This window comes from Panulirus ornatus, chromosome 21 (assembly GCF_036320965.1).
Source record: "Panulirus ornatus isolate Po-2019 chromosome 21, ASM3632096v1, whole genome shotgun sequence".
In the NCBI taxonomy this organism is placed as follows: domain Eukaryota; kingdom Metazoa; phylum Arthropoda; class Malacostraca; order Decapoda; family Palinuridae; genus Panulirus; species Panulirus ornatus.
Window position 1 is genome coordinate 31,520,071 of NC_092244.1, and position 22,047 is coordinate 31,542,117.

The 22,047-nt window shown below is 52.2% G+C and overlaps 1 protein-coding gene across 1 annotated transcript in view; it reads right to left on the reverse strand.

Moving 5' to 3' along the window:
* LOC139756462 (TWiK family of potassium channels protein 7-like) overlaps positions 1-13,293 on the reverse strand; it is a 191,971-nt gene extending 178,678 nt beyond the window's left edge. Inside the window, 1 exon segment of the mRNA XM_071675918.1 lies at positions 12,933-13,293. The gene's annotated coding sequence lies outside the window, so the exon portion shown is untranslated.
* Positions 13,294-22,047: the final 8,754 nt, after the last annotated feature.

Sequence of the window (22,047 nt, forward strand, 5' to 3'; positions counted from 1 at the left end):
CTTTTAAGATTTCATTTCCTACGGTAAATGTCAGTCTATTTTGGGAGAAACAAAACAGTCTTGAGAGCGCGGCTCTTAACGCAAAGGTCAGACACCAGCTCGGGCGCAGGGGTCAACAAATGTGGACCGAGAAGAAAGAAAAGTGATAGAGAGAGAGAGAGAGAGAGAGAGAGAGAGAGAGAGAGAGAGAGAGAGAGAGAGAGAGAGAGAGAGAGAGAGAGAGAGAGAGAGAGAGAGAGAGAGAGATCAGGTAGTAAGGTCAGTTATGTTATAATATATTGTCAGAATTAGAAGTACAGCAAAGGTGATGAGAAGACAATATGTGGAATGAGAACCCGTAAGACATGATGATGATGATGATGATGATGATGATGATGATGATGATGATGATGATGATGACGAGTGTCAGTAGGATGGAGGGGACCAGGTCAAGCAAGAGGTTCTTCCCTGCAGATGACTGGTCGTCAGCCACCTGGTTAATGGTTTACACAGTCCTGCATCACGGAGCTGGTCATCACACTGGACACACTGACAACACCAGGTGCTGGGGGCTTCATGCGGCTGTGTGGTGTGTGTATGACGCTTGTTCAACACAAACAATATACCAGGAAGACGTGATGACCCATGTGGGTAGTGGTCAGTGTTTCCAAACCTGGCGAACAAAGATGTACTATGGGTATGGCGGCCGAGGTGAGGTCTGGAGAATGCTCCTCACTCACTCACTCTACAATTCACTGATGTCTCACCATCATGAAGGTTGTGTTCACTTTAGGTCGACTTACACTGTACAGTGACACTCGCGGACGTGCCAGGCTGGGCAGACGAGATGGTCCTGGACTGAGAGACAAATCCTTTGAGAACCAACTTCACTTGTAAGGTTTCCAGACATTTCTCCTTGAGTCATGTAGTCGCTTAGTTCCCTTGCCACACTAGCCTCTGTCTTGCTGATTTCTTCCACTATCAAACTACCTCGAAATGACGCAGTTGTCTGCTGCTGTCTGTATTCCTCTGTCAGGTTCACACGAGGTTCTCCTGGTATGAGACAAGTCAACAAACTGACGTTGACTGAACAATGGTCAGACCAGACGCGTGAGGCCAAGGCCGTCTCTCTGTCATCTGGAGGAGAGATAAGACCACAGCTTCTGCTCACCTCAGATGTACAACATATCTTGGAGGCTGAAGTGGTACCTCTTACCTCACTGGTCGGTACAGTCGTACCACAGTTAAGCTCTGGTAGTTTCTATGTCACAGCTGGTCGTCTGGTAGCGGTGTACCACAGTCAGGCTCTGGTAGCTTCTATGTGACAGCTGGTCGTCTGGCAGCGTTGTACCACAGTCAGGCTCTGGTAGCTTCTATGTGACAGCTGGTCGTCTGGTAGCGTTGTACCACAGTCAGACTCCGGTAGCTTCTATGTGACAGCTGGTCGTCTGGCAGCGTTGTACCACAGTCAGGCTCTGGTATAGTTTTATCGTGAGTTTACGCATACAACGTCCCAGTCAAAGTTTACATTTACTTTACACTGCCGTTGTAGTTGTCACTGCCACGCGGTGAAGGGTATGTACTGTAGTGAAGCAACATGTATCAGCATACAGCGCAGGTCTACTTCCCGCACTAGCTGTACCATCCCAGGTTAGGAGACACAACAAGTTTGCATATTATGTATATTATGTATTATGTATTTTCGCCGTGGATGCCAGAGACCAGTGATGTGTCGACCTGCATCGGCCGATGTCAAGGAAGGTCGAGTGTCGACCTGGAGAGCGAGCCAAGATGGGTAAGTCAGCCTGCCCTCTGTGCTGGCACGTAAGGATACCGTAAGTTCCCATATCGAGGGCGGGGCGGCAGCAACACCAGAGGCGGGAGGGTGGTACGTGTTCAGGTGGTCCGGGGCGACTGTGGTGACGAACTGCCACTAGGGGACAAGAGATCGTAGGTGGCAGGAGGCGAAGGTGGCGCTGTTGGTGCAGTTCCATCTATCCAAACTGTCACTTTTCCAGTGGTACAAAAATGAATCAATTTGAATATGACTAATTTCGATATTTCTTGTATCATATATTCAATACAATGATGATATTTCCAAAAATATTTCGAGAAATCGTGTGATTCAATCATGAGATTCGCTCATCAAAGTTCCACAATGGTTGTAGTAGCGACTCTGTTATCTGAAGTCTGAATCTTTCAATAAAGATAATTTCTTTATTGCATCGGGAAAATGATTTATGTTACGATATGTGTCATGTGACCTGTGGTTATGTGCAGGGTTGGTTGGCTCACAGAAATACGATACATTTGCACGTAACACAGTCGCAATATACGTTGTCGTAGAACTTGTCACGTTAAATTGTCAATGATTTAATATTGAAATGATCATCTTGTCCTGTATTCATGTGGGTACAGCATAACCACTCTGAATGTCTCATAATATCTAACGTCATTTTCATATATTTTCTTTCTGATTTCTAACTTCTGTATTTATCTTGTGATCTCTTGTGACGTGAGTTGTATATCCCAAGGTTAACACAAAGATAACACCTCCAGTTAACATAACTCCCACGGTTAACACATAACTTCCACAGTTAACACATAACTCCCACAGTTAACACAACTCCCACAGTTAACACATAACTCCCACAGTTAACACATAACTCCCACAGTTAACACAGGGAATATATCCCCAGGTTAACACACGTCATTACTTCCCTGTATTGATACAAGCTCTCGCTTCCCACACCAAGACAAGTTCTTTGTCTCTTGGTTAACACAACACATCAGCAACACCCCAGTTTAACACGTGATAACTCCTCAGATTAACACAACACACATGATAATTCACTTGTTAATTTCATGGACACTTAACAGCTGTCTAGGATAACACCGTTACCAGGTATCATCTCTCGTGTTAATACCACAGAAGGAATGGATGTTAAATATTGTAACATTTTAAGAATACAAGAAGCACTCATGTTAATACGAGAGACCTGCATGTTACAACTCAAGTTATAACTAAGAACAAAGAAATGTTATAATGTCTCAGGATAGCACTGTAAACATGTAAACCTATGATAACTTCGATTGCAGCAACGTAAACATGTAATAACACTCATGTTAACACTGTAGACATGTGATAACTCTTATGTTAACATTGTTGACGAGCAGTAACACCCACGCCAGCACTAAAGACATGTAACAACTCATGTTAACATCACACACACGTAACAACACATGTAGTATCAAAACAGAGATACGATAAATCCCATGTTACATTGTAGGCAGGAGTAACTCACATGTTAATACTGTAGACATATCAACTCCCATGTTAATATTGTAGACATATTAACTCCTATGTTAATACTGGAGACATATTAACTCCCATGTTAATACTGTAGACATATTAAATCCCATGTTAATACTGGAGACATATTAAATCCCATGTTAATACTGGAGACATATTAACTCCCATGTTAATATTGTAACGATATAATAACTCTCATTTGAACACTGTATAAACCTATGAAGCTTGCCAGAGTTATCATTCTAGACATGTTGTCAGGTTAACATGATGAGTGTATGATAACACTCACCAACACAACTGAAGTTATGTGATAACAACGTCATCATCAAGAACTGTTATCAACCCCAGACTAACTATGTTGGCATGTTGTGCAGCTTGCTATGTTGTAACCTAGCGCCAATGTTGTAACCTCTGAGATTAACATGGCAGGCAGAATAACAACGTCTCATTTTGATATCCCACATAATTGGTAGCTCACAAAGACACTTTATCTACTCAGAAAAACATCTACCACAAGTTAGGATACGTACATAAGTGCATCACATCACAGTAACATAGGCACATGTGTAGCGCTGGTGGTCAGTGTACGTGACCACCAGTTCTTGGTTGACCTTACCAGTTAGCTGATGGTATCTGGTAACACTGATACTGGTAACACTGCTCCACATTCGCTCATGTTGATGACTGCATCACATTCACGGATGTTGGCAATGCTGTCTGCTCACGTGAGCAATGGTAACACTATTCATAACTCGTTAGTGCTGTAACGGCCACTGTTCACACACGCGAATAGGGTAAACACTGATCCACATCCACTGATATTGGTAACAGTGATCCGCACTCGAGAATGTTGGTAACGCTGCTCGACATTCAAGAATGATTATTGCAACATTACTCCGTTCTAAAAAAAAAAATTGGTAATGCTGCTTTGCTCTCATGCACATTGTCAACACTGCTTCTCGCTCCTAAATATTGGTAAAACTGTTCTGGCCTCCTGAGTGATGGTAATACTGCTCAGTAGTGGACGATGATACTGGTAACACTGCAGGGAGCAGGCAAACACCAGTTTATGTGATGATTAGCGAGGCACAGCCCGCCCTCACACCCACCACCTCCCGAGGTCGATGTTACTGTATCTTATCCTCTGATGTCGTCGCTCATCCACCGTCCAACACAAACACTTGTTTCCATTTGTTTCTGTGTTGTCTGGATCTTATCTGGGATCATTCAGTGATCACTATTTTCTTCTTCGTTACCTGGTTGTATGTGCGGACGGGTTGGCGTGCGGGGGAGGAAGATAAGAGGAAGGCATTTGAAGAAGGATAGTGAGTGGTGAATGAGGAAATTAAGTTGCTGAAAGAGAAAAGACAGATGCTTGGGTTGTACTTTCAGGGAAGGCGTGCGAGTGACTGGGAAATGTACAAGAGAAAGGACGTCAAGGGGAAAGGGAAAGGACTTAGAAATTAAGTAAATGAAAGAGGGAGTGAGAGAACACCGGAAAATATCAGGCCAGAGTAGGAAAATGTTTTGGAAGGAGGAAGAAGGTGTGAGTATATGTTACGAGAACAAATGGGAACATCGGTGAGTGGAAGAGATGTGGAAGCGGTAAGATAAGGAGAGACAAGGAGGAAGTGGAGTGAGTCCTATGAAGGACTGTTTGATACGTCGAATGATAATGTGGAAGATGTAGGGTGTTTGGAACCTGGAGCTTTGTGAGGATCGAGGAATTCAGTACAAATGTTTGCTGAAAGGAAGTGTTGAAAACAATGCGTAAGATGTAGTGTAGGAGAGCGGCTGGAGTGGATGGGATTACTGGCGAACTTCTCAAGAGATGGGATGACAGTGTCACTGGCTGGATACTCAGGATGTTTAGTGTATGTCTGGCTTAAGATGAGGAACCTGAGGACTGGCTTATGGCTGTATATTACCATTGTGTAAAAAGCAACGGGTACAGCATGGAATGCTCACATTACAGAAATATAAACATTTTGAGCATGTCTGGAGAGTGTTTGTGAGAGCTGTGATTGAGAGAGTGATGGGACACACGGAAAAGCAGATCAGGTGGAGGCAATGCAGTTTGAGAGGAGGTTGAGGGTGTGTGGAGCAGGTGTTTGTTTTAGAGAATTTCTGTGAGAAATAACAAGAGAAAAGGATGTGTATGTTGCACTCAAGGACATGGAGAAATTGTAGGATAGGGTTGACAGAGATGCCGTGTGAAAGGTGTTACAATATATGGTATACGAGGACTACCGTTTGGAGCAGTGAGGAATCTTTACCGAGGGAGTAATGCATGTGTGGGAGGAGGTAAGGTGGAGGGTTAGTGCTTCCAGGTGAATGTGGGTCTGTATCAAGGTTGTGTAATGTCGTCATGACTATCTAATCTGTTTATGATGATGAAGGAGGTCAATGTAGGGGTCTTCCAGAGAGTGGCGTGTCTACAGTATGTAGGGGTAAGGAGGCCTGGGAGGAGAGTCAACTGCTGTTTGCGGATGACGCGGCTCTGGTGTCAGAATCAACTGTGAGGCAGCAAACGTCGGTGTCCGAGTTTGTGAGGATGAATGAAAGAAGGAAGTTGAACGTTAGTGTTGATAACAGGAAGGTTATGAGGTTTAGCACGAGGGAGGAGCACATTGGCTTGAGGATCGAATGTTGAAGAAAACCTGGAAGTGGAGTGTTTAGGATTCGTGGACGTGGACATGGCAGCAGATAGAACTATGGAAGCTGAGGTGAAGCGTGGTGTATGTGTGTGTGTGTGTGTGTGTGTGTGTGTGTGTGTGTGTGTAGTGAGGTCACCATGTAGGTAGGTAAACATCTGAGGCACAGTAGTACCAACGCTGTTGTTTGTATGCACGAAAGTCGTAAGCCCCGAAATGATGAAGATGATGATGATAATCACAACAATGATTATAATGATAATAGTAATGATAATAATGATAATGATAAGAAGAGAAGGAGGAAGAGAAGGAGGAGGAGGAGGAGGAGGAGGAGGATGGGGGGAAGGGGAAGAGGAGGAGGAGGACAATGTTACTGTATCACTTATTCTTGTGTTCCAAGTTACAGGAAAAACGACCATAACTTTCCCCGGGCTCCAACCCCAGCCTCCAGCCATGACCCCAGGCTCCAGCCATGACCCCAGGCTCCAGCCATGACCCCAGGCTCCAGCCATGACCCCAGGCTCCAGCCATGACCCCAGGCTCCAGCCATGACCCCAGGCTCCAGCCATGACCCTAGGCTCCAGCCATGACCCCAGGCTCCAGCCATGACCCCAGGCTCCAGCCATGACCCCAGGCTCCAGCCATGACCCCAGGCTCCAGCCATGACCCCAGGCTCCAGCCATGACCCCAGGCTCCAGCCATGACCCAAGGCTCCAGCCATGACCCCAGCCTCCAGCCATGACCCCAGGCTCCAGCTATGACCCCAGGCTCCAGCCATGACCCCAGACTCCAGCCATGACCCCAGGCTCCAGCCATGACCCCAGGCTCCAGCCATGACCCCAGCCTCCAGCCATGACCCCAGGCTCCAGCTATGACCCTAGGCTCCAGCCCCGGCCCCAGCCCCAGGCTGCACGACCCGATTTTTGGACCCTCTTCTCAGGCCTCAGCCCCTGCCCCTGGCCACAACCCTCGGCCCCAGACCCTGGTCAGCCCCCAGCTGGTAGAATGACCACTACGACTTAAGTCATCACTGCCACCTACCACCACCACCTGACACCACGCATGACGGCCAACACAGACACCACCTCTCACCGCTACCAACACAGACACCACCTCTCTCCGCTACCAACACAGACACCACCTCTCTCCGTTACCAACACAGACACCACCTCTCTCCGCTACCAACACAGACACCACCTCTCTCCGTTACCAACACAGACACCACCTCTCTCCGCTACCAACACAGACACTCCCATAGACCTCTCAGTGGAGGAAGGCATATGACATGTTTAATCTTTAAGAAAGGCGAGCGGGAAGATGATCGAGAGTGGTCTACCGAAGTACTGGAAAAGATAAATCAGAAAGCAAATGGGTGACTTCCTGGAAACACTTCCTACATGAGAGATAACACGAGTTCTTTGAGAGAGTCAACTCCATTGTAGAGAAAAGGCTGAATGTATTGTCCATATAACACAGTAGCACATCAGAGGCTTCTAAAGATGATGGACTTCCAGAGGGGAATAGAGTGACCCTCCTACTGACAGAGATATCGTCATGGACAGCAACAAAGGACGCATGTCAGCCGAGACTTGTAGTAATGGTTCGAGGTCACAAATGGCAGAGCTCTGTGCCGGGGGAGACCACTTCTCTTGACCCATGTGAATAATCGACCACAAGATATGGACTTGTGGCTGGCTGTTCATATCTGCTAAGGTCATGAGGGAAATTCAACTGAGGGGGATTGATTTCAGCAGCTTACACGGAAGACTTGACGAAACAAACCTGGTCTCATAAGTTGCTCATAAACTCCACCCAAGACATCATCCTGGGGATGGTAGAATGTGAGACATGACCTCAATGTGACTATAATCGACCCGAAAATAAGCTGCAGTGATCTGCAGGTGAGAGGAAGGTGGGAGTCGACCTCGTATGTAACCTGTTGCCAGAAACCTTCATTAAGAAAATAGAAAAGGAAACCAACTGTCTGTTGGACATGATCAGAATTACATCCACGTATGAGACTGGTACAAGACACGGGCCAAATTGTTCACGTTACATTCTGAACAAGGCCAAGACTAGGCTATGTTTCTCAAGTTGGGTCATTGCATTTACAGAAGCACAAAGAACTGATAGAGAAGGTCCAGAGGAGAGGAACAGTTAAGAGAGCTGAGTTACAGGGAAAGATTACAAGCTTAAGATTTGTCCACCACGAAAGAGCGAAGAGTGAGGAGTGACTTGATCATATCATTTACGTTTTTAAACCAGTAGACAGTGAACACGCCATCCAAAGATACAAGGAATGAGCAACAAGAGGTCATAACATGAAATCAAACAAGGAACGTGTTTGAAAAGGTGTGAAGAGATACATCTACAGTGTCAAAGCAATGGGTGAACAACGCAAAGCGAATGACGAAGCTGTGAACAAAGACAACAAACACAAAATGTAAAGTTGTACGATAAAAGGGAAAAGCTCAAGACATGTAGAGCTGCCACTATGGACAGAACAAATAACTGACTACAGACACGACCACAGACACTAACTCTCACCAGGGGGAATAAAGACACAGACACCATCCCTCTCCACCCATGCCACAGACACCATCCCTCTCCACCCGTGCCACAGACACCATCCCTCTCCACCCATGCCACAGACACCATCCCTCTCCACCCGTGCCACAGACACCATCCCTCTCCACCCGTGCCACAGACACCATCCCTCTCCACCCATGCCACAGACACCATCCCTCTCCACCCATGCCACAGACACCATCCCTCTCCACCCGTGCCACTGACACCATCCCTCTCCACCAGTGCCACAGACACCACCCCTTTCCACCAGTGCCACAGACACCATCCCTCTCCACCCGTGCCACAGACACCATCCCTCTCAGGTTAGAGAGCAACACTCAGTCTTGTGTTGTGTGAGGATACAGAGCAACACTCAGTCTTGTGTTGTGTGAGGTACAGAGCAACACTCAGTCTTGTGTTGTGTGAGCATACAGAGCAACACTCAGTCTTGTGTGAGGGTACAGAGCAACACTCAGTCTTGTGTTGTGTGAGGGTACAGAGCAACACTCAGTCTTGTGTTGTGTGAGGGTACAGAGCAACACTCAGTCTTGTGTTGTGTGAGGGTACAGAGCAACACTCAGTCTTGTGTTGTGTGAGGGTACAGAGCAACACTCAGTCTTGTGTTGTGTGAGGGTACAGAGCAACACTCAGTCTTGTGTTGTGTGAGGGTACAGAGCAACACTCAGTCTTGTGTTGTGAGGGTACAGAGCAACACTCAGTCTTGTGTTGTGTGAGGGTACAGAGCAACACTCAGTCTTATGTTATAGACTGAGGACAGAAAGCAACACTCAGACCCCACACTTTAACTCTGACAGTATAATAATCTATTTTTAAAACGCTTTTAAAGAGACGTTTTTCTGAATATTTTGTATAATGTCGTCATTTTTGGAAGAGGAATGTTTGGTACACGCGCTCTCCTCTAATGTGTGGGTAATGATGTCTGTGGGTAATGATGTCAGTCACAGTAATGCTGTGTGGGTAATGATGTCTGTGGGCAATGATGTCTGTGGGTAATGGTGTCTGTGGGTAATGGTGTCTGTGGGTAATGGTGTCTGTGGGTAATGATGTATGTGGGTAATTATGTCCGTGGGTAACGGTGTCTGTGGGTAACGGTGTCCGTGGGTAACGGTGTCTGTGGGTAACGGTGTCCGTGGGTAACGGTGTCTGTGGGTAACGGTGTCTGTGGGTAACGGTGTCTGTGAGTAATGGTGTCCATGGGTAACGGTGTCCGTGGGTAACGGTGTCTGTGAGTAATGGTGTCCATGGGTAACGGTGTCCGTGGGTAACGGTGTCTGTGAGTAATGGTGTCCGAGGGTAACGGTGTCTGTGGGTAACGGTGTCTGTGGGTAACGGTGTCTGTGGGTAACGGTGTCTGTGAGTAATGGTGTCTGTGGGAGATGGAATATGTGTTATATTTACAAATTGTTTAACTGTGCTTTTGTTATGGGTTTTCTTCTTTTGTGATGGTTGGAGGTTTATCTATATACCTGTGCACGACACCAGGATAGACCCGTGCACGACACCAGGACAGACCCGTGCACGACACCGGGATAGACCCGTGCACGACACCAGGACAGACCCGTGCACGACACCAGGATAGACCCGTGCACGACACCGGGATAGACCCGTGCACGACACCAGGACAGACCCGTGCACGAAACCAGGACAGACCCGGGCACGACACCAGGACAGACCCGTGCACGACACCAGGACAGACCCGTGAACGACACCAGGACAGACCCGTGCATGACACCAGGACAGACCCGTGCATGACACCAGGACAGACCCGTGCACGACACCAGGACAGACCCGTGCACGACACCAGGACAGACCCGGGCACGACACCAGGACAGACCCGGGCACGACACCAGGACAGACCCGTGCACGACACCAGGACAGACCCGTGCATGACACCAGGACAGACCTGGGCACGACACCAGGACAGACCCGGGCACGACACCAGGACAGACCCGGGCACGACACCAGGACAGACCCGTGAACGACACCAGGACAGACCCGTGCATGACACCAGGACAGACCTGGGCACGACACCAGGACAGACCCGGGCACGACACCAGGACAGACCCGTGAATGACACCAGGACAGACCCGTGCACGACACCAGGACAGACCCGGGCACGACACCAGGACAGACCCGTGAACGACACCAGGACAGACCCGTGCACGACACCAGGACAGACCTGGGCACGACACCAGGACAGACCCGTGCACGACACCAGGACAGACCCGGGCACGACACCAGGACAGACCCGTGCACGACACCAGGACAGACCCGTGCATGACACCAGGACAGACCCGTGCACGACACCAGGACAGACCCGGGCACGACACCAGGACAGACCCGTGCACGACACCAGGACAGACCCGGGCACGACACCAGGACAGACCCGTGCATGACACCAGGACAGACCCGGGCACGACACCAGGACAGACCCGTGCACGACACCAGGACAGACCCGTGCATGACACCAGGACAGACCCGTGCATGACACCAGGACAGACCTGGGCACGACACCAGGACAGACCCGTGCACGACACCAGGACAGACCTGGGCACGACACCAGGACAGACCCGTGCATGACACCAGGACAGACCTGGGCACGACACCAGGACAGACCCGTGCATGACACCAGGACAGACCCGTGCACGACACCAGGACAGACCCGTGCACGACACCAGGACAGACCTGGGCACGACACCAGGACAGACCCGTGCATGACACCAGGACAGACCCGTGCACGACACCAGGACAGACCTGGGCACGACACCAGGACAGACCCGTGCACGACACCAGGACAGACCTGGCACGACACCAGGACAGACCCGTGCACGACACCAGGACAGACCCGGCACGACACCAGGACAGACCCGGGCACGACACCAGGACAGACCCGTGCACGACGCCAGGACAGACCTGGCACGACACCAGGACAGACCCGTGCACGACACCAGGACAGACCTGGGCACGACACCAGGACAGACCTGGGCACGACACCAGGACAGACCCGTGCATGACACCAGGACAGACCCGTGCACGACACCAGGACAGACCCGTGCACGACACCAGGACAGACCTGGGCACGACACCAGGACAGACCCGTGCATGACACCAGGACAGACCCGTGCACGACACCAGGACAGACCCGTGCATGACACCAGGACAGACCTGGGCACGACACCAGGACAGACCTGGGCAGGACACCAGGACAGACCCGTGCACGACACCAGGACAGACCCGTGCACGACACCAGGACAGACCTGGGCACGACACCAGGACAGACCCGTGCACGACACCAGGACAGACCTGGGCACGACACCAGGACAAACCCGTGCACGACACCAGGACAGACCCGTGCACGACGCCAGGACAGACCCGGGCACGACTCCAGGACAGACCCGGGCACGACCCCCAGGGCGGGTTCTGGCCTGCTGGTTGGGCAAGTCAGAATGCGACCTCACTAGGCAAGTTGTGGCAACACCCACGTACAGAACGGCTGGTGTTGTGGCAACACCCACGTACAGAACGGCTGGTGTTGTGGCAACACCCACGTACAGAACGGCTGGTGTTGTGGCAACACCCACGTACAGAACGGCTGGTGTTGTGGCAACACCCACGTACAGAACGTCTGGTGTTGTGGCAACACCCACGTACAGAACGTCTGGTGTTGTGGCAACACCCACGTACAGAACGTCTGGTGTTGTGTGTGGTTCCGTGTCACTTGCCAGTGTGGCCTCACCACCACCACCGGGTGCCCTCATACCTTACGTTCCTCCTCATTCACAGATGAGTCCTCATGACGGCGAGAGATGAGGACGTCCCAGCTCGGCTGCGGCAGCTGATCCTTCACTCACTGAAGCCCAGACGAATACACACACACACACACACACACACACACACACACACACACGCTACCCTCTGGAAGGTGGCGCTGGAGAGCATTTCTTTGTATCGTCTGGAGTCCAGAGATGGCGTTCACTGCACGTCACTGCCTGACAGTGGCTCATCACTGCCACGTCGTACGTCGTGAAGAATCACTGACATGGTAGTGGGTTAATACACTTATCGGTCACTACATTCACACCTTCACTGATAACAATGTTCTGTATTTCGTGTTTTCCAAGTTAGGTCTCCAGCGGGTCGAGCTTATCACCAGCTGTGGCGCCCCTGGGCCAGGGAGGGCGTCAGGACCTGAGCCAGACGTGACCAACACCAGCTCATTACAAGAGACGAAAACATCCTGCGCAATGTCTAATTTTAGTTTCCGTCTGGAGGGTTCTTGTGGATACGGGTTGTGGTGTGGCGTGTGTGTGGGGAGGAGGGCCCAGCTTGGTGACCAGGTGGAGGGCCCCCTCACCCCCACGAGTGGGTCCTCACACAGGAACACGTTCGTCACTCACGGTAGGAGGAGTGGCTGCGGGGTAGCCACTGATTTACATACAGGAAGTCAAATCGGCGGCAGTGTGACGACGGCTCAGCGCTTGGATGCTGATCCTCGAGGATGCTGGGCCATCCCGCCCCAGCATCTCGTACGGCACTCACCACCCACAAGCAACAGTCAGGAACTCTCATGACTCATTCTTCCTGTTCTCATGACAGCTGTCGTGATGTGTGTCCTGCTAACACAGAGGAGACACAGAGCGTCGCGGGAATGTAGGGAGGTGGTGAGAGGGTGGAGACATCGTACGTCAGGCGCTAGTATTGATTGTGGCCGAGAGCCCACAATCGATAGGAAGGAGTTGGTTCAGGAGATCTCTCCGTATGGAGGCTGACTACCCCGGCGTGCTTGTGTGCCCCTGGCCTCCTGCCTCTCCTCTCCCTCACTACATAAGACCAAGGAGGAAAAAACGATAAAGACGATACAAAGCGAGTGATGGGCCGTCTGACCTGCGCACCCCTGGCGGCCGTCATGCTTAAAGATGATGGCAGCGAGACCCCCTACCCCTTGCCTGATGACGGCTCTCCGACCGCCTCCTCCGGCCCCTCACACACACACACACACACACACACACACACACACACACACAAACAAGCTGCTGCTGTACCTTCATCAAACACTCCGTCAGTACTGTCATCTGACACCAACACATCTGTCTAGCCATCCACACTGTCTGTTTACTGTCACTTTCATCCATGACATGTCCGTCTGTTTTGGTCTTTATCACAGCCACCATGTTACACCCACTGTGACTTCTGTCATCTGTCACAAATGTCTCCCTAATGTCTGTCATCTGTCACTTTATCCTCCACGACCATTACCGTCACAGTCATCCTCTGTCACGTCTTCCACTGCCAGACTTACCGTCTACAACTTCTGTCATGTCTGCAATATTCTGTCTCACTCATTCTACACTACAGTGTTGTCATAACCCGAACTTACACACACCTCAGGTCACGCCCACCCCGTCTCAACCCCTTCGTGAGTGACACCACCTCACGTCAACCCATCCCTGACATCCACCCTACGTCAACCACCTCCTGAGTGACAACCACCCCACGTCAACCCATCCCTGACATCCACCCTACGTCAACCACCTCCTGAGTGACACCCACCCCACGTCAACCCCATCATGACATCCACCCTACGTCAACCACCTCCTGAGTGACATCCACCCCACGTCAACCCCATCCTGAGCGACACTCGCCCTATATGGCCGTCTGTTCCACATCATGTTGACACAGTGTGGCTGATGTGCCACACCAAGTGTCACTTCCCTAACTGTAGACACATCCGCTTGAAGGATCATGACACAGCTTCGTCATTGCAGGTTTCTGACTTAGTAGTTTGTGTCGCGTCTGTTGCACTCCACAGTGTACGTACGTGTCACACACCCCACTGTGTTGCACTCCACAGTGTACGTACGTGTCACACACCACACTGTGTTGCACTCCACAGTGTACGTACGTGTCACACACCACACTGTGTTGCACGCCACAGTGTACGTACGTGTCACACACCACACTGTGTTGCACTCCACAGTGTACGTACGTGCCACACACCACACTGTGTTGCACTCCACAGTGTACGTACGTGCCACACACCACACTGTGTTGCACTCCACAGTGTACGTACGTGCCACACACCACACTGTGTTGCACTCCACAGTGTACGTACGTGTCACACACCACACTGTGTTGCACTCCACAGTGTACGTACGTGTCACACACCACACTGTGTTGCACTCCACAGTGTACATACGTGTCACACACCACACTGTGTTGCACTCCACAGTGTACGTACGTGTCACACACCACACTGTGTTGCACTCCACAGTGTACGTACGTGCCACACACCACACTGTGTTGCACTCCACAGTGTACGTACGTGTCACACACCACACTGTGTTGCACTCCACAGTGTACGTACGTGCCACACACCACACTGTGTTGCACGCCACAGTGTACGTACGTGTCACAAATTGTGCCATGCTCTATATCAGGTCTGCTATGCCCCTACATAGTAGAACTGCATTCTATGCCTCATATATGATGTGTTACACCATTAGTATCACACTGTCACACTGAGTCATGTTTCACACACTGTCCTTATACTCACTGTGCCACACACCACACTGTCTTCCAGATGCTAGATGCACACCCTGTGCCACACACCACACCGTGTTCCAGGTGCTACAGGCACACCCTGTGCAACACACCACACCGTGTTCCAGATGCTAGATGCACACCCTGTGCCACACACCACACCGTGTTCCAGGTGCTACAGGCACACCCTGTGCAACACACCACACCGTGTTCCAGATGCTAGAGGCACACCCTGTGCAACACACCACACCGTGTTCCAGATGCTAGATGCACACCCTGTGCCACACACCACACCGTGTTCCAGGTGCTACAGGCACACCCTGTGCAACACACCACACCGTGTTCCAGATGCTACAGGCACACCCTGTGCAACACACCACATTATCAGGATCCATACTGTAAACCTTAACAAGATCCTGTGTCACACCACATGTTATGAGACACTCATACTGTCACCTTCTGCAGTGTCACACACCACGAGAAGTCACACCCAACACAGCGGGTCACATCCAACACAGCGGGTCACACTCCATACTGCTGGTCACACCCCACACTGCTGGTCACACCCCACATCTCACACTCAAGCATCCCTCACAGCGGACCACTGCCACAATGTCTTATATTATGAGTATGTTTACGGCTGGTGCTGCAGGCCAGAGGGGGGGCGCTGGGTGGGTGTGGCCACTGTCCGTACTACTACTGTTGCCTCCTGATGATGATGGACGTGGCAGCACATGACTGGCTGGTGGAACATGGTCAATATGTGTCACAAAGACGACACACAGAGGTGTACATCTGCCTCAGTGTTCGAGGTTGGAGGCAAAATGTGAATGTCACAAGGTCTGGTATACTTTGATGCACCTTGATGGTTGTTGACATTTTATCTAAATACCGATGCAATGAACATGGGGTAATCCTTCGCCACAGATACCTCATAGATAACTATGTATATGATGAAATTTCAAAGGTTAGGGGTCAAAGGTCAAGGTCATCAAATCATTTATGATCAAATACTACAAACTGCACAACTTCCTCAATAAATCTAGACTTGCAGAGGATATCTCATTGGGGTAGACGAAAAATCTGGTTAAGTTTAATGCCTCGAAGACCGTTTCTGTCCATCTCTGTATCGAAAATTCCTCACAACTTTCCTCTTCCCTTTGAAGGCTCTGCCTTTTCACCTCTTGACTGACTAAACATACTTGGTGTTACTGTAACATTCACTCTGTCTTAGAAACCCACATCACAGAATTAGCTAAGTCTGCCTCTGAGAAACTGGATGTCCTGTTTAGATGGCGAAATTTCCGAACAGTTGTTCCATTTATACAAAGGATTGATCCGTCCTTGTATGGAGTACTGCTCTCACGTCTGGAATGGCTCTAACTTTGCATCCTTACTTGACAGTTGAGTCCAATGCGGTCCGACTTATAAACTGCCCCAGGCTAACTATCAAACTTGACCCCCTTGTCCTACGCCACAATGTTGGTTCACTTTCCCTCTTCTATATGTATTACTTTGGTTTTTGCTCCCGTGAGCTGGCTGCTTGTGTGCCCCCACCACTAGCTAGACCACGCAATACTTGGCAAGCTGCTGCGTCACATGATTATTGTGTGGTCATCGGCAACTCAAGGGTGGGCCATTTTGATACCTGCTTCTTTCCCTACACGTCGAAGCCTTGGAACTCTCCACCTTCTCATGTCTTTCCCAATAACTATGAAGTGCCACACATTTTAGAAAACAGGTTTTTCACGTCTTCCAAAATGTGTACTTTCTCTTGCCTCTTCCTTTTCCTCTCCATATTTCATTAAGGTTCGGCCTTGATGTGGGCTTTTGTCTGTGACTGGAGACTTCAACGTTAAAATAAAGTGGCTATGTACATAAATGTGATGACTTGCAGAATGGATACTGACCAGATCTGCTCCAGGGTTACGAGGTTTTACACTTGAGTATTTGGATATTTGGGGTGAAATGTTAAGGTCAAATGTACCATAATGATTGTAGATTCTGGTGGACATAACAACTGAAGACAATGTTAGTCATTATTCGACCACAGTTTTGTCATGATATTACATCTAATGTGATTGATTTAGGAAGGTTAAGTTCACGGGTCACATTCACAAGATTATATTGACCAAAATATTTCTAAACTACTTCTGGTGAAGAGCCATTGATGCCACCTACAGCACAGACACCATCAGTCTGCCACTAACACACCAAGACCAGGTCTCGTGAAGGAAACAAATAAAACTATTGACTCAGGAATGATTCTCCTCGACACAGGCCACCTAACTCCACGCCTCGCACATAGGGCACCGGACTACACGCCTTCTATATAGGCCACCGGACTACACGCCTTCTATATAGGGCACCGGACTACACGCCCTCTATATAGGGCACCGGACTACACGCCTTCTATATAGGGCACCGGACTACACGCCCTCTATTTAGGGCACCGGACTACACACCCTCCATATAGGGCACCGGACTACATGCCTTCTATATAGGGCACCGGACTACACGCCTTCTATACAAGGCATCTAACTACACGCCATCTATATAGGACAGTAAACTACACACGTTTTATATAAGAAAGTTCACCTCACACCATCTATATAGCGCAGTCAGCTATACACCTGGGACATTGTGAAGCCAATATACATCCTTTGTATAGGACGGCAGTAATCCCCAGGCAGCAGTAATCCCCAGGCAGCAGTAATCCCCAGGCAGCAGTGATCATCAGACAGCATTAATCCCTAGGCAGCAGTGATCATCAGACAGCATTAATCCCTAGGCAGCAGTGATCATCAGACAGCATTAATCCCTAGGCAGCAGTGATCATCAGACAGCATTAATCCCTAGGCAGCAGTGATCATCAGACAGCATTAATCCCTAGGCAGCAGTGATCATCAGACAGCATTAATCCCCAGGCAGCAGTAATCATCAGACAGCATTAATCCCCAGGCAGCAGTAATCCCCAGGCAACAGTAATCCCCAGGCAGCAGTAATCCCTAGGCAGCAGTAATCCCTTAGCAGCAATGATCCCCCAAGCAGAATTAATCCCTAAGCAACAATAATACCTCGGCAACAGTAATCCTCAAGCATCAGTAATCCTCATGCTGATTAATATGTGATTTATGAAGGATTATCATTTGATGACTGTCGAGTTCCATCACTGCAGGACACACCACACACACTGGTGGGTAGGACGCACCACACACTGGTGAGCAGGACGCACCACACACACTGGTGGGCAGGACGCACCACACACTGGTGGGCAGGACACACCACACACACTGGTGGGCAGGACACACCACACACTGGTGGGCAGGACGCACCACACACACTGGTGGGCAGGACACACCACACACTGGTGGGCAGGACACACCACACACACTGGTGGGTAGGACACACCACACACTGGTGGGCAGGACACACCACACACTGGTGGGCAGGACGCACCACACACACTGGTGGGCAGGACACACCACACACTGGTGGGCAGGACGCACCACACACACTGGTGGGCAGGACGCACCACACACTGGTGGGCAGGACGCACCACACACTGGTGGGCAGGACACACCACACACTGGTGGGCAGGACACACCACACACTGGTGGGCAGGACGCACCACACACACTGGTGGGCAGGACACACCACACACACTGGTGGGCAGGACGCACCACACACTGGTGGGCAGGACACACCACACACTGGTGGGCAGGACGCACCACACACTGGTGGGCAGGACGCACCACACACACTGGTGGGCAGGACGCACCACACACTGGTGGGCAGGACGCACCACACACACTGGTGGGCAGGACACCACACGACACACCACTGGTGGGCAGGACGCACCACACACTGGTGGGCAGGACACACCACACACACTGGTGGGCAGGACACACCACACACTGGTGGGCAGGACGCACCACACACACTGGTGGGCAGGACGCACCACACACACTGGTGGGCAGGACGCACCACACACACTGGTGGGCAGGACGCACCACACACACTGGTGGGCAGGACGCACCACACACTGGTGGGCAGGACGCACCACACACACTGGTGGGCAGGACGCACCACACACTGGTGGGCAGGACGCACCACACACACTGGTGGGCAGGACGCACCACACACTGGTGGGCAGGACGCACCACACACTGGTGGGCAGGACGCACCACACACACTGGTGGGCAGGACGCACCACACACACTGGTGGGCAGGACGCACCACACACTGGTGGGCAGGACGCACCACACACACTGGTGGGCAGGACGCACCACACACACTGGTGGGCAGGACGCACCACACACACTGGTGGGCAGGACGCACCACACACACTGGTGGGCAGGAGACGCACCACACACTGGTGGGCAGGACGCACCACACAACTGGTGGGCAGGACGCACCACACACTGGTGGGCAGGACACACCACACACACTGGTGGGCAGGACACACCACACACTGGTGGGCAGGACGCACCACACACACTGGTGGGCAGGACGCACCACACACTGGTGGGCAGGACGCACCACACACTGGTGGGCAGGACACACCACACACACTGGTGGGCAGGACGCACCACACACACTGGTGGGCAGGACACACCACACACACTGGTGGGCAGGACGCACCACACACACTGGTGGGCAGGACGCACCACACACTGGTGGGCAGGACACACCACACACACTGGTGGGCAGGACGCACCACACACTGGTGGGCAGGACGCACCACACACACTGGTGGGCAGGACGCACCACACACACTGGTGGGCAGGACGCACCACACACTGGTGGGCAGGACGCACCACACACTGGTGGGCAGGACGCACCACACACTGGTGGGCAGGACGCACCACACACTGGTGGGCAGGACGCACCACACACTGGTGGGCAGGACGCACCACACACTGGTGGGCAGGACGCACCACACACACTGGTGGGCAGGACACACCACACACTGGTGGGCAGGACGCACCACACACACTGGTGGGCAGGACGCACCACACACTGGTGGGCAGGACGCACCACACACACTGGTGGGCAGGACGCACCACACACTGGTGGGCAGGACGCACCACACACTGGTGGGCAGGACGCACCACACACTGGTGGGCAGGACGCACCACACACACTGGTGGGCAGGACACACCACACACTGGTGGGCAGGACGCACCACACACACTGGTGGGCAGGACACACCACACACACTGGTGGGCAGGACGCACCACACACTGGTGGGCAGGACGCACCACACACTGGTGGGCAGGACGCACCACACACACTGGTGGGCAGGACGCACCACACACACTGGTGGGCAGGACACACCACACACTGGTGGGCAGGACACACCACACCACTGGTGGGCAGGACGCACCACACACACTGGCTGGTGGGCAGGACTCACCACACACTGGTGGGCAGGACGCACCACACACACTGGTGGGCAGGACACACCACACACACTGGTGGGCAGGACGCACCACACACACTGGTGGGCAGGACACACCACACACTGGTGGGCAGGACGCACCACACACACTGGTGGGCAGGACACACCACACACACTGGTGGGCAGGACGCACCACACACACTGGTGGGCAGGACACACCACACACACTGGTGGGCAGGACGCACCACACCACTGGTGGGCAGGACACACCACACACACTGGTGGGCAGGACACACCCACACACTGGTGGGCAGGACACACCACACACACTGGTGGGCAGGACGCACCACACACACTGGTGGGCAGGACACACCACACACACTGGTGGGCAGGACACACCACACACTGGTGGGCAGGACACACCACACACACTGGTGGGCAGGACGCACCACACACACTGGTGGGCAGGACACACCACACACACTGGTGGGCAGGACGCACCACACACTGGTGGGCAGGACACACCACACACACTGGTGGGCAGGACGCACCACACACACTGGTGGGCAGGACACACCACACACTGGTGGGCAGGACGCACCACACACACTGGTGGGCAGGACGCACCACACACACTGGTGGGCAGGACGCACCACACACACTGGTGGGCAGGACACACCACACACTGGTGGGCAGGACACACCACACACTGGTGGGCAGGACACACCACACACACTGGTGGGCAGGACACACCACACACTGGTGGGCAGGACACACCACACACACTGGTGGGCAGGACGCACCACACACACTGGTGGGCAGGACACACCACACACACTGGTGGGCAGGACACACCACACACACTGGTGGGCAGGACGCACCACACACTGGTGGGCAGGACACACCACACACTGGTGGGCAGGACACACCACACACACTGGTGGGCAGGACGCACCACACACACTGGTGGGCAGGACACACCACACACTGGTGGGCAGGACGCACCACACACTGGTGGGCAGGACACACCACACACTGGTGGGCAGGACGCACCACACACACTGGTGGGCAGGACGCACCACACACACTGGTGGGCAGGACGCACCACACACACTGGTGGGCAGGACACCACACACACTGGTGGGCAGGACACACCACACACGCTGGTGGGCAGGACGCACCACACACACTGGTGGGCAGGACGAACCACACACACTGGTGGGCAGGACGCACCACACACACTGGTGGGCAGGACGCACCACACACACTGGTGGGCAGGACGCACCACACACACTGGTGGGCAGGACACACCACACACACTGGTGGGCAGGACGCACCACACACACTGGTGGGCAGGACGCACCACACACTGGTGGGCAGGACGCACCACACACTGGTGTTCTGGACACAACACACACTGGTGGGCAGGACACAGAGCAGCTACTGGTGGGCAGGACGCACCACACACTGGTGTTCTGGACACAACACACACTGGTGGGCAGGACACAACACACACACTGGTTGGCAGGACACAGCGCAGCTACTGGTGGGCAGGACGCACCACACAC